This window comes from Lactuca virosa, chromosome 2, assembly GCF_052849685.1.
Source record: "Lactuca virosa cultivar CGN04683 chromosome 2, Lactuca_virosa_CGN04683_v6, whole genome shotgun sequence".
NCBI classification, from domain to species: domain Eukaryota; kingdom Viridiplantae; phylum Streptophyta; class Magnoliopsida; order Asterales; family Asteraceae; genus Lactuca; species Lactuca virosa.
In genome coordinates, this window is record NC_136427.1 from 269,174,418 (window position 1) to 269,199,531 (window position 25,114).

Consider the following 25,114-nt stretch of genomic DNA (forward strand, 5'->3'; position numbering starts at 1 on the left):
TCCATTCAATCTTGTTGCATCTCCTGGACGCCCATGACTCCATTTTGACTATCTCCATTCGACGCCACTTAGCTGAGAAGCTACGACCTGCTTTGGATATCTTAAGTAGGATTGAGGGTGTTCCGGAGACTAGTGTTCATCCGAAACAAGGGGGAGAAAAGGTTCCACAAGGCAAGGCTCAATCTCAACCCCCTCCAGAACCAAAAGCTACTGCTGAACCGAAGGATAATGTAGCTTCGGTCAGTAAGATGGAAAAGAAAAAGAAGAAGATTGAAGAAGACGATGAAGATGATGATGATGATATTGAAGACATCATGAAAGGGAATCCTTCTAAACCTGATCAGAAAATCAAGCCTACTAATCAAGAAATTCAGAAGAAGATGGATCTTTTGGAGAAGGAGTTGAAAGAAAAAGAACTCTTAGAGAAAAAGAAGTCCATGTTTCCGGAATGGACCAATGAATTGCTCCAGAGGGAAGTCATTGATGAACCGAGCACTCACTGGCTTAAACCTGTTATGTCGTTCGGTCTTGAGAACTCGAAGGATGCTCAATTTGATATGCCAATCACCCGAAAGGCGTTTATCTTTCATTGCTTTGACTCAACGGCTGTCGTTCCCTCTCCAGACCCGAAGGTAGATCGGGATTTATTGGAGTTTTATCTGGAGTTTGCTCAGCCTCAATACTTGACCTGGAGCACACAGCAGATTACAACGGTCAAGGTATTGAAGCCCTCTTCGGCTGGGAAATTCGTTAATGTTAAATTCAAAGTAACCCGAGGCTCGGATAGCTCGGTCCATACTATTTCCCTGGCTGATCTACCGAACTTGAACCCGCACGATTGGATACTCCTCAACAATATTTTGATGTCCAATCCTCAGGAGTATCAGCCAATCATTGATCACGTCAAGCGAATGCTTGTTTGTTACATTCACGAAGTAGCAAAGATGGATCAAGAAATCGCATCTACCATTCACAAGCGAACTACAATAAAACCGATTGGAAGAACTGGCAATGTGAATGCGATGGTCAAGGGCAAAATCGATCCTAAGTTTCATACAATGATGTTCATTAGGGGCGAAGGTCAAAAGTGCCTGTTCGCTCTTATTGACAAGCACCTGTTCTCTACTGCTTGCTTGGAGCACATTTTGGAGATCATACACAGGTGTAATCAGAACTGTGAAGCTGACAAGAAGTTGTTCACCGATATGCTTCGTTGGTACATTCAGTTTCGGAAAACACTTCTTGCGATCATCCATTGGCTGTTCAAGGTTGTGAAAAAGGTCAAGGTCACTCAACCGAAGTAGCCTCTCGCCTCATTTGACGCAAAGGGGGAGATTGTTGGGTCTAATAGTGTTGCGTCCTTAGGCTCGGTCCTTAGCCCAGTTTTGTTATTTGGTTTGGGCCTGTCCAACCGTGTTTGTTTTATTAGGGTTTAGTATTTAAGGTGCATGCATGCATCCTTTGTCAGTAGCGCTTTAATTATTATTCTGATCATTGTACTACAAACCCTATCTCGCCTCTACAGTGGAAGTTCTTAATCGAGCTCTGCTGAGGCGTGAATACTTTTGAATCATTAAGCATTACTTGATTCTAGGTTAATGTGTTTCTTACATTTATTGTGTACTAGAATGCACCAATAGAAATTTAGTAAAATTAAATAATTATTTAAGTAAATAAAGATAGATATTAAACGATTTCCATAATTGTATGTATATCTCCCTAACTAATAAACGAAAGTAAATTGCCACGTGTCCCTTCAAAAACACTAATTTCATCCAATGTTAAATACCGTTTTTGCCCCTCTTTGATTTCACATTCGATAATGTCCAGGTCAAAATAAATCAGCATTTAATATCCGATTTTTATGGTATTTATGGTATATATGATCTCTATTTAAATTTAATGTGATACGTTTGAAATAGATACCCGATTCAGTCCTCCAATTTAAAATAATCAATACCAAAAGTTTTAAACAAACTTAACTCTTATTAATAATATAAATGTTTTATAAATTTTTTATCCGTGGTTCCCACGGGTTGTAATCTAGTTAAATAATATCCATAATTATAATTCTCTTTTTATGGAAACTAATTAAATTCGTTATTAATGTCAGCAATAACATTCTTTCAGAATGAATTCAAATTTAGGTTTTTATGTATGGATTCATGTTTTGTTTTAGCACACACTCACTTAAAATAGAATAAAGTTGCATCGAATATGAAGAACAAGAGTGTATTCTACTAGAATACACTCTTATTCTGCTAGAATACACTCTCATTCTTCTAGATACAAATTCATTCTGAAAAAATATTATTGTTGACATTAATGACAAATTTAATTAGTTTCCATAAAAAACGAATTATACGTATGGATATCATTTAATATACATATAATTATGGAAATCATTTAATATCTATCTTTATATGATTTAATTTTTACTAAATTCTTATGGGTGCATTCTAGCACACAATAAATATGAGAAACATTTGAACCTACCTTTCTCTCTCTCTCTATATATATATATATATATATATATATATATATATATATATATATATATATATATATATATAAGACGTCACGTAAACAATCTCACTATTTTCTTTATTTTTAATATGTATAGCTCAAATGCTTATAAAGTGTTCTACAAAAGTGGCTGGAAACACTACCAGAAAAAAAAACTAATTTTCATCGGTGAATTAGTCGTTAGTTATGGATTTTTGGATTGAAAAATTTCTGTCGGAAAAAGTGTTTTTAATTGTGACGGATTTCCGAAAAAAATTGTAGTTATAAATTCAACATATTAAGATAGGCACCTCGGACAAATGATAAAAGAACTTCGGTAAACATGCAAAATAAACTTCTAAAAGACTTGAATAAAAAAAACTGAAAACTGAACATAGTGTTTAACATGGTTTGATCAATCTAGCCTACATGCATTATATATATATACATATATATATATATATATATATATATATATATATATATATATATATGAGCTAGGTTCAAATATTTCTCACAACTTTTGTGTGCTAGAATGCACCAATAAGAATTTAGTAAAAATTAAATTATTATTTAATCAAATAAAGATAGATATTAAATGATTTCCATAGTTATATGTATATTAAATGATTTCCATAATTATAATTAAACTAATTAAATTCGTCATTAATATCAACAATAATATTCTTTTAGAATGAATTCTCATCTAGTTTTTCATGTATGGATTCATATATTGTTTCGTGACCCACTCACTTAAAATACAACAAAGTTGTCTAGAACATGGAGAACGAGAGTGTATTTTAGTAGAATGAGAGTTTATTCTAAAAGAAAGAGAGTATATTCTAACAAAATGAGAGTGTATTCAAGTAGAATACACTTTCGTTCTTCATATTCCTTGCAACTTTGTTGTATCTTTAGTGATTGGGTCCATAAACTAAACACGACCCATACATGAAAACCAAGATGCGAATTCATTCTAAAAGAATGTTATTGATGACATTAATGACGATTTTTATTACTTTCCTTATAAAAGATAATTATAATTATCGATATCATTTAATATACATACAATTATGGAAATCATTTAATATATATATATATATATATATATATATATATATATATATTTAATTAAATAATTATTTACTGTTACTAAATTTCTATCGGTGCATTCTAGCACATAATAAATGTAAAAAACACATGAACCTAGCATATATATATATATATATATATATATATATATATATATATATATATATATATATATATAGAGAGAGAGTTTTATTAACTTTCAAAAACAATTACAATCACTCACAAAGTTGCACATCACTTGACTTTTCAAAACAAAAGAATCTCTCTTTTTTACAAACTGTTCCAAAAGATGTGCTCTCAACCTGAGAATGAGTGTTCTCTTGAATGTACTAAAAAAACTAGCATAAGGAATAATGAATGAGTGTGTGCTATTTATAGGAAAGCATGAAAAACACTAATATGGTGGGTCAGGAACATCTACAATTAGCCCATGAAGGGGATGCACTAATTATCAACCATTCTCGGGACGTCATACATATGCTTCAAGAACATTCAACCCTGAGGGATATGTATGACCACCTACCATGTATATATGAGTGTATCTTGCCTGCCAACACATCATATGAGCGCTTTTAGCTATATCATGAGCACATTCTAGGCTCCTGGAACTGCTGGAACAAATTCTCCAAATGCCTCAACAGATTCAGGACTTAACTTCTTTTCGCCAAAGGGGGCATTCTCTCACTAAGGTAGCACCTTTTCGCACCATGAGCACCTTTGCTCAAGTCTTCACCTCCTAATAATCTGTAACTTAAAGGCTTAAAAAATTAGTCTTCATCTGTCATTCAGTTCTTCATCATTCCTCAATTACTCTCTCTATCTCTCTCTCTCTCTCTCTCTCTCTTGTCAACACTATTCCATAAAGTCATGGAGGTGTAGTTAAATCCATGCACAACTTCAAATTCTTAATGGTAAACACCTTGGTACATTCATGTTTTGAGTTCATCATACTAAGGACTTTCAGCAGCTTAGCAACCCCTTAGTTCACCATCTTGAACTCTCTAGACAACTAAATATTAAGTTAGATGATCTTTTACGTGTCGAAATCAACAATCAACATGATATTAACATTAAAAATGAGGATGATATAAAAGGAGCTACACTTCATCATGTAAGAATAATGGTCCACCTCACGTCTTCTATACTAGTTCCTCTTCGTAAAGTTATCGAACTTCAAGTACCACTACTTAGAAGCTTGCTTCATGCTATACATAATTTTCTTCTTCTGGAACCAACTTTTTTTACCAATCGTAAGAGCACTCTCTAGATGTCCCTTGTAGATGTCATCTTTAAGTTATTAAGGTGAAAAGTTTTTTTTTCACATATATATATGTTCCAGATAGAGATCTTCAAAGGCTACTACATTCAAGATTGATCTAATTGTTGGCGTTTTCACAACTAAGAATCAACCTCTCATTTTTGTTGGAATCTCTTGATCACCAATCTTCCTTATGTAACACCATAAAATTTAAGGCTAGGTTCTTAAATTAATAAAGTAAATAAATGAAAGAAAATTTATATATTTAAACCATAAAGGAATAATCATATCATTAGTTGAAATGAAGTTTAGAAAGTTAGAAGTAAAAATAATAGCATTTTAAAAGTTAAAAGGGACAAAATTGTCAAGTTGACAAAGTGTGTTGACTTGAGGGTTGAATTAATTAATGGAAGAGACTACCAAAGTTATATAATGGATAAAGGATGACTTGTTATGCCAACTTCTTAGGAAAATATGAAAATAAAGGAAGTAATGGTAGATTTGGAAAAAGATGTAAACTAGAGGGACCAAATATAGAAGTTGTTTGGAAAATAAGATGCACAAACTCCCCACATTCACTTCAAATCATGATTTGCAATCAACAAGCCATTTCATGGTGATTTCTTCATCTTCTTCCATCTAGGGTTTGATTCAAGTGCATAATTAAGTAACCAAGCAAATAAAGGAAGGAGCAAGGGCTTACAAGGTATAATTTCTCTTCCTTTCAACCTAGAAATCATTTTTGTGAAATTGACAGAACCCCAATATGAATTTTAACTTCAATTGATGATCATGATTTGGTTTTCTAACCTCCCGTGAGTGGTTTCCATGGTTCTAATCTCAATCAATCATCCTACTAATGGATTTGATTATTTGGGTAAAAATCTCCATGAACCCTAGAAATCTAATTTGTGTATTTTGTATCTATAATTTATTATGGAATGGATTCAACGACCTACATGATGTTTAATGATAATGAATCCAATTGGAGTGCTAAAACACATCCATGATTGTAGACTTGTTGAGAAATTGGAATGCTCAAACACATCCGTGATGACACCAAAGGATTTAATGAATTATGATATATTTGTTGAGCAAATGAAGTTCATAACCATGAATAGATGTTATTAGAATGATTTGGGTTGTAAATACTAAGTGTTGATTGAGTATTGGTTGAATCCATGGAGTTTGTGCTCTTAAGGGCAAAATGAAAAATTTGGAATGGAATTTGACATTCCATAACCCCACTAAGGACTTAACAGGAGATTTCTGTAATGTTAAACATTAACAATGCCCAATGGTTTATTAAATGATTTTGGAATAAGTCATAATGGTTGAAGAGTGTTATTGAGTAACTTGAACCCTTAACCCTTTCAATTGAGTGTTTATAAGCATTTAGACTGTAATAGTGAATTGAGGATTACATAGTAAAATTAAGCACTTACAATGGAATTGTTGTCGTTTTATGTACTTGATAACATTCATATGAGTGTTTAATAAGTTGGGAACAAACTATGTGACTTTTAGAATGTTCAATTGCAAAATAGATTAGTTAACCCTTCTTTTAAAACTTGAAGATCATCATGTTTTTAAATGTTTCAATTAGAACTTAATGGATTAAGTGGAGTGTTTTTGGATGTGAAAACACCTCCTAATCATGTGTGAGAAGCTATATAAATGTTACAAAGTGAATTGGAAAGGACCTTCAAGAACTATGCAAAGTAGAGTGCCATTTTGAGAAAAAATTAAAATAAAAATGTGCAGCCATGAAAGCGTGGGCCGTGTTTTGCTAAGCCTTCACAAAGTGCGAGCCGTGTTTCATTATGAGAAATTCCCACTTATCTTATCTAACTTGAGTTTGGCTCATCTTTTTGACCTAATTCAAATTGAATTGCTTAAGAATGGTAGAAAAATGATGTTTAGAATAGTCTTTAATTTTTATGACCCTCAATGGTATTTTGTTCATTTTCTTGACCTGTACCTACATTGTATAGGTGGTATCTAAAAAGTAATTTCTTGTAGAGTTGAACTGGAAAGTAGTAGCAATTTACATTAGTGACTTAGGTGAGTATGTGTTGGCATTTTCCCACTTTAAGTAGATCGAAAAATAATCTACTGATCATGAAATACCAATGCTTTGATATATGAAACGTTTTGAAATGAACCTATTAAATACTTTGAAAGGAATATTTTGAAAGAATGTATTGAATGCAAAAACGTTTGAAAACAAAGAATGTTTTAGAAGAACGAATGTTTTGAGAACGTGTTTATAACATCCTAAAAATACTAAGTAATTTTTTTTATTTTAAACCACCTAAACCATACAACCATTTATTCAAAATTGAACAATGTATACAAAATTCTCAAAACATCAGAGTATATCAAATAGATAGTGCAGAATAAATCTCTGGGGAATGCAGTGCGATCGAGTCGGGTCCTCCCCTTTTGAACCATAAGTACCTGAAACATTTTAAACATGAAACCGTAAGTACAAAGCTTAGTGAGTTCCCCAAAATACCACATACCGTACATAACATGATGGGTCTATTTCAACCCCAGGTGATTGCTATGGGCCAAATTATTGTCTTACCATCATTTCCTACCATGGGCCAAATCATGGTCTTTACTTGTACAAGTGTCAAGGGCCAGATCCTTGTCTTCCATACAATTTCTAAGGGCCAAACCCTGGTCTTTCATACAAACGCTAGGAGACAAATCCTGGTCTTCCATGCAAGAGTTAGTAAGATAACTAGCACCATATGTAGTAGAGTGAAAAGACTCACCTCACAAATGCAATCGACAGCTAGGAGGCTCACACAGTCAAAAAGTGGGTACTACACACTTCCTATGAATCATACAAGGTAAAATCTCAAGCTACCTTCTAACACTAGCCCCTTAAATAAAAGTCAAACCAAGTTAAAAGTCAACAGTCAACATCAACAATCAAAGTCAACTCCAGCTGCCCTCTACGTTGTGGCCAACTAATGGCCACATCGTGGCCATCCAACTTCATCTCGATCAAAATCCACTACCATTTCATGGCAGGCATGCCACCATGTCATGGCAGAGTTCGACCAAAACAGTCGCAAAAATCCATATTGCCACGTCATGGCACCAATCTTTCCACATCGTGGCTACTGCATTGGGACAACTTAATGGATTAAATCCCTAATATGAAAGGCTCATTGTTCATACTTTCCAGTAATATTTATGGGACCCTAGTGGTCTTTAAAAATCCCAACTTTATGGACATGCATGACCCATGCATGTCCTTTACCCATCTAGGTCAAAATGAAGATAAAATGATCTAAAACTCATGCAAGATTCTCCACAACTCATACAATTTCTAAATCCATAAGATATGGTGACCAAGGGACCAAGGTGAGCTATAAAGTTGCAAACTTTATCTCATTTATCCAAACCCACCCAAACTAAAAAATGAGCCAAAACATGAAGCAAAACTTAGATCTAAGAAGAGAGATCCAAAACGGTATACAATGAGCCCAAAAGATGCCCACAAAGAGAAGGGACAAGTTGCTTGAAGATCTATGCACAAAAACTCCTTATTCTTCCTTCCAAGATCACAAAAACACCAAAAGTGAGCCAAGAACTTCAACGGGAGGCTAGGGCTTATCAAGGGTGCTTTGGGAGGTGATGGAGGTTAATGGTGGAGGAAACCCTAGCTATCACTTCCCTTAAATAGTGCACAAAACCTGGAAATTTCGGGTTTGCCAAAAAACTAGTCGCCACGTTGTGGAAAATGCATGGCCATGTCGTGGCAAACATTTAATGCAAACGCGACCCTGGCAGAATACCACAGCGTGGTGATCCCTTCACCAACTCTTAGCCAACTGAAATTCCACAAATGAAATGTAGAAATTATACCTGAAATCTGGGTGCTACAATTCTCCTCCACTTGAATCATATTTCGTCCTCAAAATCCGATGTCACAAATAACTCAAGGTAGTGCCCCCTCATCTCCTCTTCGGGTTCCCAAATCCATTCAGAGCCCTTCTGATGATTCCATTGCATCTTCACCAAACCCATATCCTTATTGTGTAAGGACTTCGTCTTACTGTCTAAAACAACAACCGATCTCTCCACATAATTCAGGTGCTCATCAACCTAAATATCATGCAAGGATACTACTGCGTAATCATCAGCCAAATACTTTCGTAGCTGAGAGACGTGAAATATGTTGTCAATATGACTAAGCTCAATGGGTATATCTAAACAATATGCGAACTTTCCCACCCAGGAGACAACCGTGAACGGTCCAATGAATTTGGGGCCCAATTTTCCCTGCATCAAAAACCGGATGACACCTTTCCAATGTGATTCCTTCAGAAGCACAACATCTCCCACCTAAAACTCAAGTTCGAAATGGCATCGATTAGGGTAAATATTCTGCCTACTCCGCGTGGTCCGCGACCTAACCCACACATGTTGAATCAACTTTGTGGTCTTGAGCACTACTTTAGTGCTCCCCATCACTCGTTGACTGACCTCACCCCAACAAATTGGAATATAACATCTCATACCATAAATCAGCTCAAAGGGAGGCATACCTATGTTGGCGTGGTAACTATTTTTGTAGGAAAATTCCGCTAAAGGAAGGTAAGTATCCTAGTTCCCAGCAAAATTCAACACACATGCACACAACATATCCTCAAGTGTCTGAATGGTCCGCTCAATCTAACCATTAGTTTGTGGCTGGTAAGCGGTAATGAAAAGCAATCGAGTACTCAACTCCAAGTGAAACTTTGTCCAAAATCTTGAATTAAAGCCGGTGTCGTGGTCGTAAACAAGTGGAACCGACACTTCATACGATGCAACCACATCCTTGATGTATATCTCGGCTATCTTCTTTATAGATGAAATCTCCAGAATCAGGATGAAGTGGGTGCTCTTGGTCAAATGGTCAAAAATAACCCATATAGAATCAACCTCGCGTTTCATCCTTGGCAGCATCGTGATGAAGTCCATAGTGATCTTCTCCAATTTCCACATGGGAAGGAATAATAGTTGCATCTTGTCATGGGGTCTCTGATACTCGACATTGACTTTCTGGCAAGTCAAGCACCACTCTACATACCACACTATCTCCCTTTTCATACATGTCCACCAATAACTCAATCTCATGCCTTTATACATCTTCATGGCCCCTGGATGGATAAAAAACTTCGACTTGTGAGCTTCCTCCAACAATGTCTGCCTAACCCCACCAGAAAAGGAACCCATACCCTGTCGCACCGAGTCATCAAACTTCGATTATCTCTAGAAAATAAATGAATATGACCTCTGATCTTCTCTTTCTTCCAATTATGCTCTTCAACCCTCAACCCATGCCTCCTTGATCAAATCTAACAAGGGTGAAGTGATAGTCATCCTCAAACATAGATCTCAAATAGGAGCACTAGTCACCTTGGGGATCAGGTCATCGACCACTACGTTGGCCTTCCTAGGATTATACATAATCTGACAATCATAATCCTTCACCACATCCAACCATCTGTGTTGCTTCATCATGTAATCTGTGTAGATGGTACACCGGACCCCATACAAATAATGTCACCAAATCTTGAGGGAAAAAACAACACCCCCAACCCAGATCATGAGTAGGATAATTTGCCTCATGAGGCTTCAACCACCTGAAAGCATAAGCGATCACGTGGCTCCTATGCATGAGTATTTCCCCCAAACCTATGATAGAAGCATCTCAATAGAACATAAAATCATCTACACCCTTGAGAAGGGTCAGTATCGGAGCCTCGTACAGTCTCTGCCTCAAGGTCTCAGATACCATCTGATTCTCCCTTTCCCCATCGAAAAGTGGCATTCTTCTTCGTCAACCGGGTTAATGGAACAACAAGCTTCGAGAAATCTTGGATGAATCTCCGATAATACCCTACCAAACATAAGCTCTGAATCTCAGATGGAGACCTTCGAACCTCCCACTGTATCACAACCTCGATCTTGGCCGGGTCAACCATTATACCATCTTGGTTGATGAGGTGACCCAAGAACTGCACCTCGCGCAACCAGAACTCACATTTGGAGAACTTTGCATAAGTTCTCTCCTTCCTCAGAGTCTCCAACACCTATCACATATTCCCCACATGCTGCTCCTTGGTCTTAGAATAGACAAGGATATCATCAATAAATAAAACAACTGACCCGTCCAACATCGGTCTGCACACCCGGTTCATGAGATCCATGAATGTTGTCTGTGCGTTGGTTAGCACAAAAGGCACCACCACAAACTTGTAATGGCCATAACAAGTTTTGAAGGCAGTGTTTTGAACATCCTCATCCCGACCCTCATCTAATGATAACCAGACCTCTAGTCAATCTTGTAAAACCAAGATGCACCCTGCAGCTGATTAAACAAATCGTCGATCCTCGAAAGTGGATAACGTTATTCACCGTCATCTTGTTCAACTCCCGATAATCGATACACATGAGATAAGACCCCTCATTCTTCTTAACAAACAAAATCAGTGCTCCCCAAGGTGAACTACTCGGCCTAATAAACCCTTTGTCCAATAGCTCGTGCAGATGTATGGAAAACTCCTGCATATTCGGAGGTGCTAAGCGGTATGATGCATTGGCTATTGGGGCCACAACAAGAACTAAATCAATTTTAAACTCCACCTGCCTCTCTAAAGGCACTCCCGAAAAATCCTCAGGAAACTCCCAGACAATATGTACAACATCCATAGTTTTCTCATCCACAACCCAAGTATCCATAACATACGCCAAAATCCAGAGCATCGCTGCTGAAGATACCTCCTATCCCTCACAGCTGAGCAAATAGTTGGTCCTCGTTGAGTGCCTTCACCATGAATAACCAGTTCTCCTCCACTTTGGGTTCGAACTCTCACCAGATGACACTAACAATTAGTCATATGCCCATTATGGATCAACCAATCCATGCCCACAATAATCTTCGTCCCTCGCAGAGCAATAGGCACCATGTCTATCAAATACTTCTGACGGAACAACTCAAGAATGCAACTCCGGTGAACCCTCAGAGCACTCACAATATGATCATCAACAGTCTCCACCTCCATTGGGTATTCCAACATTCCTGATGCGTCACCGAACTTCTTGCTAAACGCAAGAGACACAAAAGATCGGGTAGCCCTCGAGTCGAAAAGAACATGAGCAGACACATTATTGCCTGGAAACATCCCTAATTATAAGAAGATAAACCATAAGCATAATTAATTAAAGTAGGAAAAGATATAAGATGGATATATAGTGATTACAACATTCGGTGCTGCTTGGGCCTCCTCGCCGTCAACTGAAAATCTCGGCACTTCACCATTGGAGCCTATGTCTTGCCATTACAGCCATCTGTGATCCTCAAAGTAGTTGGATCAGGTGCCCCCACCGCTCCTCCTGATAACCTCAGAAAATTTGCCTTCTCATGGCCCGTCTGATTGAAATGGAAGCAAATCAGACCCAATCCTAAAGGTAAATCCCTGCTAATATGATCGATCTTTCCACACCTATAACTGCCCGAACCTACTGATCGACAAACTCCATCGTGCGACTTACCGCTGTAACATCTATTTTCCAGAATGGACTAGCTAAGGGCTTAATGGGATCGAAGCTGGGCTTAGTGGTATGAATTTTAAAGTAAATTGTGAGTTTATGGATGATCAAGACATTGTGGAAGTAGCACCACAATGTGGCATGGACCGCATGAGATACATATGTCATTTAAGATACCACGACGTGACACTATAGTGGTCACGACGTGGTCTCTGGGTTTAGGAAAACCCTAAGTTTTCGGGCTCAGGCCTATTTAAAGGAAGTGATAGCTAGGGTTTCCTCCACCCTCAACCTCCATCACCTCCTAAATTCACCTTTGCGCAAATCCTAGCCTCCTTGAAGCTTTTGGAGTTCATTGTGCAAATTTTGGTGATCTTGACGGAAATAGAAATGAGCTTGGTACATAGATCCAACAAGCAATCTGTCTCCACCCTTGTGTGCATCTTCTAGACCATTTGTGAGTTCTCACACTACTAGAAAAACAGCCTTTTACGACGCGCAATGCGTGTCATAAAACCCTCAGACGACGTGCAAATGCGTGTCAAGGAAGGCCCTGTCATAACGAGAGACGACACGCTTTTGCGCGTCGTCCATAGACGACGCGCATTTACGACACACATTTACGACGCTCATTTACGACACACAATGCGTATCAATGAAGGCCCTGTCATAACGGAAGACGACACGCATTTGCGTGTCGTAACCTTACGATGCGCATTTATGACACGCATTGCGTATCATTAAAGCCCCTGTCATAAATGAAGATGACACGCATTTGCGTGTCATAAACTTCAGCAACCATTTACGATATGCATTTACGACGTGCCTTTACGATATTCATTTACGCATAATACAAAAATATGGAAACAACTATATACCAAAACAATCAATTTCATCCAATAACATCATGTCAAAAAATTGTAATACATTGATATTAAGGGGATCGGATTGTGCAATGTTTTTAAGAGGTTTTCTCTAACTATATAACCTAATACTACGTTGCTATTTAAGGGCACCTTCTTCTTTCAGATATCATGTCAAAAAAATCCTTTATATTATTGGTTTGCCACCTGGTATACTGGGTTGCTTTCCACCGGGCGTGGATGGCAAGTAATGACTTGAACATTAGCTAAAACAAAAAAGAGTTTTTATTAATCACATAATCAATTTTAGCTAACTGATAGAGTTGTTATATAAATATGTTATTAACTAATATTATCAGATCAACATTACAAATAGTAGATAAAAGATATAGCACCTTGAGTTATTGTTATGATTTAACATAAAAAATGATATTTTTAAATATTTGGTGCTAAAATTAAAAATAATCACATGTATAGCCACTGATAATCTAGAAGCCACAGCATAGCCGCTGCATCAAAAGAGAGAAAGAATGAAGGATTTGTACTTTTTTAGCCTTGAAAAAAAAGTACTTTTCAGCTAGTTGAATATTGACCTATCCGGTGTTCGAATGTCTAATAATCATACAGAACCATCAACAAAGCTAGTTGAATATTGACCTTCATGTACTTGAGAAGCAGCCTAAGAGAGACAATACATACATATTCATACAAAAAAATATTAGAAACGGTATCAAATAATTAAATAATAATAATAATAATAATAATAATAATATAAATCAATATGGCCAAACACAGAGGTGTGTTTCGTACAGAAGCTATTTAACAAGTAGTGAAGTCTGGTAAAACAAAGATTTTGAATTGGAATAGGGCAAATTGGCATGCACCTGCACTCATATTATATTGCTCAAATATCTGCATTGCCCATTGATAGTAATGAAGTTTCCATGCTGCAGGGGAGACGTGGTCAGCTGAAGAAAAGTGTGTTATAAGAATGATGGGGTATCATCAAAATATTCAACTTTTAAGCATCCAGAATTTTAGATAGACTTACAGATGCCAAGGTGAGGCATTCCGGATTCATATGACAAATTCTGCAATGACTTTGATGCCCCTTGCAAAGATGTAGCTCTAGAAACACAATAACCATATCAGCTTTTAAAGCACATTGTTTTTTACCATTAAGTGATGTATGGATAAAGTGCTAAATGGATGCATGATGTCTGTCTGGAATAAGTGCATTAAGTCAAAAAGAAAACACCACTACGTATTTGTCTATTTTGTTGACTGGATGAACTATGTGAATGTGAGTAAATGACCCTATTACCCTTCTGTACATATGAAGTCAAAAAGAAACACTCCTATGTCCCTTTCTTAGGCTAAATGAACTGTCTGAATGTGAGTAAATCAAATGACTATCTTACCCCTTTGTATGTACTATGTCAAAAAGCATCACCCCCTAATGAACTGTCTGAATGCGAGTAAATGACCATTCTACCCTTTTGTATGTGTTAGGTCAAAAATAAACACACCTATATATCTGTCCCTCTTTTTACTAAATGAATGAACTGTTTGAATGTAAGTAAATGACCATTTTACCCTTCTGTATCTGTACCCATCAAACTAAAAGATGCTGAATGATAAATGATACATTAATGGATTATATGTCACATAACACATACCTAAAAAAGCAAGAAATAGCTTGATTAACTTTCTTTTCAGTAGAACCCCGTGGTGCTTGACGATGTGCTTGTGAAAGAAGACAACAACCAAGAAGGTGAAGAAGTGTGTACCATTCATTATTTACACCCTGCATACCACTAGATGTTTTCTCCTTGAGTATATTTTGGTTCACCATAGTAAAAAGATGCTTCAAAAACAAAAAAACAAATATACAAATGAAAGTGGTGGGATTTGATGTTTGAAAAAACTTTGATGATCAAGTAACAAAATAAAAGCCAATGTAAAGTCACATTTTCCAAGCTTGTCATTCCATGATCTTCTATCAATGTTGTTATCTGATGGAGCACATGAAATGTGAAAACTAAAAACACAGACTAAAAATAAAACATCAAGTGCTGACCTGGCCACCCAACTTCACCATGTAGCTCAGCAGCAATAGTATTCCCACTGCAGATTCAAACATCTACAACTTTGTCCCATGTTGAAGCTTTTTCGTAGAGACCATGAAGAGATAAGAACATATGCACAGAGAACTTCCTTAATGCTTTGTGGTCATCAATTTCCTTTTTCCAAGTAGTATTAACACCTAACTCTGAGACATGAACAACTACTATTGAAGAAGTGTATCTGGTTTCTAGAACCTTCAAGAAACATGTAACAATGTCTTCAGGGGACATAGATTGTTCACTAAAGAAAGATACATAAAATAAAGCAGGGGTGCCTTTTCCTAGCTGTTGGCTAAGGTTATTTGTGCATGCCAAAACTTCACAAAGTATCTATCACCTTTCTAATGGAAATAGAGTCACTAAAGATATACAAATCTAGTATCATAGTATCTATCACCTTTCTAATGGAAATAGAGTTTGAACAAGTAACAAGCAGGTTCATAATGCTTTTACAAATGCTTTCTTCATGTGGCCTGATATAATCAGCAAAGCTCTTCAAAAGGTAAGTCAGGAAAGAGACAGTCTGCAAGAACAAGATAGGGTATAAATGTATAATCTTCAAATATGATTTAAAACTTAAAAGGATGATAAAAGAATGATCTTGATAAAAAATTACCTTAACTTGAGCCCCTTTTAGCTCAGTGCAGTGGGTCTTCAAATGAGGTGGAACCTTGTCAGGACCTGAGACTGAGATAGCAGCAACCATCAAAGGCAATAACTGAGGTATATTAGTCTGGACAAGGTGGTTATACAACTGAAATAGAAGCATAACCACCAAAGGACCTCCCCATACCTGCTTTAAATGAAGAGACAACATGCTTCTCAGTTTCTCCCAGTTCAACTTTTTTCACCAGTCTCAAAGTGTTGTGTAGAGTCGAATCCAGTATCCCAGCAACCTAAATATAAATAAGAAGTTTATTACAATATTATTTTGAAATACTGTAGTGGATATTTAAGTGTGAGATTAATAATAAGGCACTAACCGTGAAAACACCACCAATAATGGCACAAACATTGGTGATGAAATGAGAAAAGGATTTGGAATTTTCTGTTATCAAGACCTGGTCATGAAAGAATGGTTAAAATTACAACCAGTTTGAAAGGGAAATTAATAAAATGGGGTAAAATTAGGTAAAATATTTAAAATTGAAACCTGCATTGGAGACAGCTCAAAATGGAACTTGACAACAGGGACTGAATGAGCATGCATTAAGCTACTATGTGATGTGTACTCATAATCCTCAATCAGTTGATGAGATGACCTCATTACCTCGGTCTTCACAACTAAAATATAATGCTCTACCTACATTTTTTATTATATGTAAATACAAGGTATTATTTGATTATAATTATAACTTATTATTTAAACATCTAAAAAATCAAAGCTAATTAAAACCCAAATAAGATGATAAAAGAAAAATATTGAGAAAATAAATTATAATTTTATTAAAATCATGAAATGAACTACCAACAAACTTAATAAACAAAAATGGTTATATGAAAATTTTACAATTTTTCAATACATTCCTTGATGGAATGATAAAAGTAAACAAACGTCAGGCAAAACAAACAACAGTTATTTTTTTCAATGGAATCAGAACGAACCATTCCATTCCTTCACCAAAGACTGTTTCTTTTTGAAGCGGATAAAAATGACTATTTTGGCCTTGTAACACTAAACTTACCACTCCATATGGACACAATGATAGTGCAGATCCCAAGATAAACTTCAGTATGTTGTCCTTTGTTGGCCGATCAAATCTGGATAAGTTTTAAAAAGATACAGATTAGAAAACATACAAGGCTTTCGTTATAAATATGAAAAGTGCTTATAAAATCATTAGTGAAAATACCTCTCTCCAACACTCTGTGGAACCAACATGCTATGATGTGTAGAGCTTAGCAATGTTGTAAAGAAGTCAGGAAGAAAAAATTTTGTCAGACAATATAAGATTTTTGTGCTGAACCATCAAAGCCAAAAGATCTCCAAGAAAATGACTCCATATTGCACTTCTCCCTGTGGAAAACGTAATATAAAATGTTATAAGGCGACTCAAATATTAGCTAATTAGATCCAAGAAAAGAAAATTACCATTTTTCCCTCCAGATAAACTAACATGTGGCCATAAGGTAAGTAGTCCTTCAATACAGCTCATTGCAGCTACCCGTATTTCCTGGTGATCACTAGACAATGGAACAAGAACTGAATAAAATAGTTACTTACACAGAACTGTAGACTTTCTTTTTGGACAGCATCAGCAACACCTGCAATCAGAGAAGTCTTGTAAGAATACTCTTTTTCCATGAAAATGTTAATGAACATTTATTTATAAAAAATATGTTAGGGCATAATACAATATCTGATGTGTATTGTGATACTTTGGATCATATGGAACAGCCTTTCCATCAATAAATGGTTCCCCTATATCATGGAAACACAAATGACAAATGCAATGAGCTTTTATTTTATAAGCATCATACACCAGGATCCATAAGAATGGCATTTGTTATGAAAATAATGAAGAGTAGATGGAATGTGATACCTCCATAATCTTTGTTTTTGACATCCAAATATGAATCAGGAAGCACCCAACGGACACCAGGTAACTCTAAGAAAAATAAAGAGAAAAGGTCAAATCATAAACCAGAGAATTTGACAGAAAGAAACAGATAACTCTTATCACCTTTTATCTTATATGAGTCTTCTTCAGGCACAAGGGCTCCAAAAGCATAATAGCATCTAGTTGAAACTGAATAAATCTTCATTCTTGCTTCGCTATAGCTAGAAACACAGTAGAATTAATATAAGAAATCATGAATACCATATATACACAATGTCACAATCTACAGTTACTTCCTGTGAAAGTTTGTAATGAAACTAATCCTATTAGTCCTATAAGGACTTAAGGCTGTAATATCCTAAAAACTAATATTGTCTGGCTTTATACTGAGATGGATGATATTGAACGAAAAGCATAATCTAGATGTTAGACTGACTTGTAAACCATCCAACACATAATCTCAAGAATTCAAGAATTCCACTTTATCGCAGTGACATGAATAGAGAGCAAACAGCCGAATTTGTATAGAAATTGACAAAATCTAAAGCAGTACCTTCCAACGACTTTCGCTAAGGTGCTGATGTAGGAGTCAATGATCTCATCTCTAGTAAGCTCGCCTTCTTGTCCACCACAACAAGCCAGTGTTCAAAATCGCACCCATCAAGAAGGATTGTCTCCTTAGGGGGACGATTAGACCAATTAGGATTCGAGTCGTTTAGAGAAGATCTGGTCAGTCTGGTAGAAAAAGGATGAACGAACGAACGAACGGTGACTCAAAAATCCGTCTTCTCCCTCGACGGTGACTCAAAAATCTGGAGCAAAGTTTGTCTTGCGTTCTGGAGCAAAGTTTGTCTTGAGGTCCTCTTCCGTCTTCTCCCTCGACAGTGACTCAAAAATCCGACAACCCTACACAAAAACTTGAACAACTCCCTCTCTAGCCACTAAGACGAACGAACGGAAGATTAGGGTTATTTTGAGATGCTAAGGGTTTGGTTAGAGGGGATGTAACAACTAAATGTATGAGAAATCGGCCCTAACATAAGAGCCCAAGGGGATCTCTACATCAAACTGAGGCTTTCATCTCAAGGGTACCTGACGTCAACATGTGGCTGCCAATTAGGGTTTTTTTCATGTAGAGGATCTAGTTGGAGGTTTTCTTGCAGATTAAAACCCGAGTTGTGTTGGACGAACAAATAAGGGTTGGAGGTGTTGGATGCAGGTGAAGATGAAGGCCCTAGGGTTTCTTTCTAGCTAATTCAAAGATTAGCATCGATGGAAGAAGGTGGAGGCATCACTAGAGGGAATAAGGGAGACTGAGAGAGGAGCAAATAGGCGGGGGGTTTAATTTTTGGGATGCCATTTCCCCCTAACTAAAAACAAGCGTTTCATTAAAAAAAATTATAAAACGACATGTTTAGATGACGCGCATTTTATAATAAGCGCCCTCCGTGTTTTTTTTGTGCGACACTAATTTTAGGGCACGCAAATATGAGCGTCCTAAATTCTTCAAATTTCTAAAGATCTGACATTATATTTAGGGCACGCCCTTTTGCGTATCATCAATCAGTGCGTGTCGTAAAAAGCGCGTCATTAAAGGTCTGTTTTCTAGGTTATTGGTATGTTTTGTGCCATATTTTAGTTTTGGATGGATGAAAGTGATAAAGTTTCCAACGTTATGGCTTGGCTTAGTCTCTTGGTCATTATATCTTCTGGATCTAGGATTTGGAGTAGTTTTTGTAATCATGCATGAGCTATAGGTCCCTTTTCTCATGTTTTGACCTAGTTTACGGAAGGACATGCATGTCAATAAGTTTGGATTTTTATGAGCCCTTTGAGCCCCTAGCAGCCCTCTGGAAAGTATGAGCTAAGAACTTGATTGATTAAGAGCTTGAGCAAATAAGTTATTTTCAACTTGTTGCCACGATGTGGAGAGTTGGGTGTCACGACGTAGCGAAAATGGAAATCATGACTGTTTTGTCGGGAAGGTCCCACGATGTGGCCAAAGGATAATCATGGCGTGGACGTCAACTGACGTTAACTTTGACTGTTGGACCTTAACCATTGACTTTTTGACCTGGTTGACTTTTGGTCAAATTGCTAGTCTTGAGTATGGACTATGGTTTTACCTTAGGTATTTCGACAGGTGGGTTGTAGTTTCGGTTTCTGGACTGCGAGTGGGAGGTGATTCTTCTCACTACACTATGTAGGGTGCTAGATTTCTTTGTGACTCTTGCATTATATGCTGGACGGGGACCATTATATGCTGGACGGGGACCGTTATGATGCACGGAGCCTGTTATGTTGGGAGGGGCCCATTATGCTGGGTGGGGCCTGATATGCTGGGCAGGGCACAATGATATGTATGGTATGTGGTATTTTAGGGAATTCACTAAGCTTTATGCTTATGGTTTATGTTTAAAATATTTTCCATTACTTATGGTTCCAAAGGGAAGGGCTGGACTTAATCGTATTGCATTCCTGAGATTTATTCCGCAATGATTGTTTTTTTATTTTACTCTGATGTTTTGATAATACTTTTCACCCTAATTATCATTTGGAACAAATGAATGAATGGTTTTGATTTATTTTAAATGAAAATTCCACTCAAAATTTTGGGATATTACAACCGCACTTGCCATAACGACCCCAACTCTACTCTCCTTTAGATTGCAAGTCAAAAGTCTTGGGCCTCCTCGTTGGGCCCTCCACTGCCTAAACCTGAGCTGGCTTCCGCTGCGTCCGAAGCTCCAACTCAATCACCCGCTCTCGAGCCTTGTCAATCATATCATTCAAATTCTTGCATCCTGAAATGCTAACAAACTCCCTGATGTCATCCCTAGGCATATCATGATATCGTGTATTCTTCATCTCCTCATCCATAACATACTGCAGAACCAACAAAGCCATATTTCGTTAACGTGGCGATGATCTATTCCACAGTATCGCTCGTCCGGCGAAGGTCCTCAAACCCTCTCTCTAATTGATGCACCTTGATAGCAAGTGCAAACTCGACTTGAAATCTCACAACGAAATTAGGCCAAGCCATGGCCTGAATGGCCTCTGCTCCCAAAGCATGGCCAACCTCATCCCACTTGTTGCATGCTCGATCCCGCGGGATGCAAGATGCAAATCTCACCCTCGATACCTCAGGGCAGAAATTCGTCCGTTGGGCGCTCTACATGTTTACAATCCATCGTGTGCTGGAAATCGGGTCCTTCTTTATGAAGAACTCTGGGGCCCCACAAGCCTTAAACTCCCGAAAGGTGAGAGTTCGTGCTCCAAACTGAATCACTACCATCTCTTCACAAAAGTTCCCTAAGAACTTATCAAGTAAGTCGATAATCCCCTCGTTGTTCGTACCGAACATCATAGGTGTCACATCTAGAATACCACGCATAATCTCCGACGTGATAAACTCGTGTATCCTTTCATCAATTGGTTCAACATCAACGCTTGAACCGGGACCAGAAGTAGAACCTCTATTAATCACCACCATACTGAAACACAATAATATGAAAGATCAAAAGATACCCAAAAAACCCCTTATAAGCTCCTTAGAACTTTCATGACTTTCCTTGACTCGAGTACGGATCCTGTGCTTCCAGTAGTACGGGCCCAAGCCTACCTTCCATACCTATCCACACTTTACTCAAGAATCATCCTACATCTCTAAGTCACTCCATTATGTCTACTCTCAAAATCCCTATGCTAAACAACATATACAACGTACTACAAAACTTGCTACTTCTTCTAGGAATCCTCCTCTAATGTTGATACATGAAAGCGACCCTCGACAACTATGAAGAGTATCTGGAAGAGAAGACCTACTTTGGAGTAGCAAAGAGTTCAAGAAGAGAAGTAATGGCATGGAGATGCTTTTCTAAAGACTTGACTGAAGATATGGATACCAGAGATAAGGATATTAGAAGAGTTAAAGCCTTTTGTCTTTTGTGATACCGTAGTGTTAGAAAAGTAATGATCACCTTTTCTGACGTTGTGTGCTAAGTTGTGTGTGCCAGTCCAATCATGGGAAGCATGGAAGTCTTAATCAAGATTACTTTTATATTATCTTATTTAGGGACTTGTACTATTTCTTCTTATAAATAGACATTATTGTAAAACGTTGAATGTGTGTCTGATTTCCTTCTTCCTTGTAAACGTATCAAGTGAAATACAAATATCCTTATCATTTATCTTTTGTTCTTTGTTGATTATACTTTGTTGTTAATTGTATAATAGCTTGTGTTTGATTGCAAACCAAGATATGTTTCAACATTTATTCTTATAACTTGCTTACACTTAACGATATATGTTGTTGTTATGTTTCCTTTACATTTCTGCTATCTTTTATTGTTGAGCTTCATCAAGATTCGCGAGATTAACTTATAATTCAACACCATAATCTCTTTATCACTAAATTTCTTCTCTCAATTGCTATCAGAGCCATAGTGGTTGTTTTTTTAACGTTTCTTACAAAGAAGGCACCTAGGGCTTGGTAAGAAACTCTTCCTACATTTCTTACTAAGTCTGGATATAAGCGTGGGGTCATTCATCCTACCCTCTTTCGACCTTTGAGTGAAAAGCATATAATGCTTGTACAAATCTATATGGACGATATCATTTTCAGTTTAACCGATCAAGTTATTGTAGATAACTTCGCCAAGCTCATGGCTAGTAAGTTTCAAATGAGCATCAATAGAGAGATTAATTTGTTTCTTGGTCTTCAAAATCAAGCAAGTACCTCAAGAAATCTTCATTCATCAAGAAAAGTATACCACTAAACTCTTAAAGAAATATTCTATGGATAACTTTTCTTCGGCAAAGGTCCCTATGGCCTTTGGTTATAAGATCTCCGCAGATCCTAGCAAAAAGTATGCCACTAGACTGGTTAGTTAGTCATCAAGAAAACAAAATTACGTCCCACTCTCCACCATAAAGGCAGACTACATTGTGGCAACTATTTGTTGCTCATAATTCTTACGGATGAAAACGCAACTCATGGATTACGGCTATTGAATGCTTCGTATAACAATTTACTAGATTCAGAGAGTGCCATTGCGATTGCACATAATCCCATTCAGCATTCCAAGACGAAACACATTGAACTACGGTATCACTTTATCAAGGATCATATCCTAGAAGGTAACATTGAACTTATCTTTGTTCATATACACCAAAGCACATTTTTCCATGAAGGTTAACAAATTTTTAGAAATGTTAGGAATGATGAACCCTGACACTCAGTTTTTCTTTAAAGGCTAAATGGCGAGGACTTAAAGTCTTCGCATCTAACAAATAGATATGCTTCATTCATCTTGTCACCACAATATCTTCGAAGCACACTTATTTTTCTATGTATTAAAGTTTATCATCTTTAGTCTAACTATTGAGCACAAATCTCATAAATGGCTCCCATGTAAATACTGTTCACCAAACACTGTTTATGATTTATATACTCTTCGGGTAATTTTATTGTTTTTATGTCTAACCTTTGTGATCAAGTTACTTTGTTGTGCCAAACTATACCGCAGTCTTAATCTTTAGTCATACCGCAATCTTAATCTTCATGGGAGTGCTATTTAATGGATTAGATCAATCAAAGTATTTTCAAAGGAATGTTTTTATTCCCTTTCATTAAATACATTTTTGTCCCTGGGTACCTTTTTAAAAAACTGTCCTTTTATTTAAAATAAATAAAGGAGATTTATTTTATATTAAAATTTCTTTTAAAACACAAATTGATATGACAATGCACACATCAAACTGTCAGCCGATTTTCACTCTCATTACCTATAAAACTGACAATTTTTCTTACCCATAATCTCACGTTTACCCACTAAATCATCACATTCATTAAATGAATCCATTATCGCATTTAATGACTGTCTTTCCCCAAAAAAACATTTTCTATTAAATAACTCAAACGTTGAAAACCCAAGGATTTTCACAGCTGTCAAAAACATTTTCTCGTTTGAATTGGGATTTCAAATCCGAAGGTATAAATACCCCCATTTCTATCCAATAAATATTTACACTTTCTGAACCATAAATTGAGATCTTCTTCTTCTCTCATCTTGCTTAAAAACTTTCTGCAAGTTCTTCAAACCATTTTCAAACACAACAATGGAAAAATCCAGTGCATCAATGAAACAATCCAAGCCAACTGGCTCTTCTTCCACCGTCAAGAACTCTGAACTGTCGATTTTTGCAAGAAATTACCGAGCCATCTTTCAAGATCACGATTACTATGATGCAACAATCAAGCTCATCATCAGATACATACCAAAGCATCCATTGTTCAATGCCTTCGACTCCATTGCAGACATTGTTCTACTCTCAATGCTCTACAAGTTTGTGTTCTTTGTATTTCGCCCTACTGAAGATCCAGAGAAGATTCACCTCAAGTTCATCGACGATTCAACTGCAGTTCTCACAAAGAAGAAATTCCTAAATGCTATAAACCTCATAATTCTTACAAACACAACGTTCAAGAACCCTTCAAATGAATATGTGTTCAAGGCTATTTACAAGATGGGGTATCACACAAAATTGAAAGGTGTGGCTGATTTAAAGAAGAGCAAACTACCAGTTTTTTGGCAATTCCTTTGCCACTACATAATTCGATGTCTCTCTGGACGAACTGTTGGTACAGACGTTATGGGCAAACAACTTCTAGACATACTTAGGAGCATTTTCAATAGTAAACTGGTCGACTATGGCACCATTCTTTAGGACGAATTCATCACTTATGTTGGAAGAAATTCACCAAGACAAGGAATCACTAAAGTTACACCTACAAGATTTTGGTCCCTCTGTATCAAGGATCTGCATTCACAAGAAAATGTCAATATGGGTACATATATCCACTATTTCATCTACAGAGAACTCATTCTACTCTCAATGCTCTACAAGTTTGTGTTCTTTGTATTTCGCCCTACTGAAGATCCATAGAAGATTCACCTCAAGTTCATCGACGATTCAACTGCAGTTCTCACAAAGAAGAAATTCCTAAATGCAATAAACCTCATAATTCTTACAAACACAGCGTTCAAGAACCCTTCAAATGAATATGTGTTTAAGGCTATTTACAAGATGGGGTATCACACAAAATTGAAAGGTGTGGCTGATTTAAAGAAGAGCAAACTACCA

General features: G+C 36.8%; 1 long non-coding RNA gene and 1 pseudogene across 1 annotated transcript; both read right to left on the reverse strand.

Annotated features, from left to right (window-relative positions):
• Window positions 1–16,230: 16,230 nt before the first annotated feature.
• Window positions 16,231–16,683, reverse strand: LOC145156981 (uncharacterized). Its single transcript, XR_013737020.1, has 3 exons — window positions 16,558–16,683; window positions 16,388–16,465; window positions 16,231–16,300 (listed from the first exon to the last, which is right to left on the reverse strand). It is a non-coding gene; the product is annotated as an uncharacterized LOC145156981 (long non-coding RNA).
• Window positions 16,684–17,659: 976 nt separating this feature from the next.
• On the reverse strand, window positions 17,660–23,832 carry LOC145158499 (multiple organellar RNA editing factor 8, chloroplastic/mitochondrial-like; annotated as a pseudogene).
• Window positions 23,833–25,114: the final 1,282 nt, after the last annotated feature.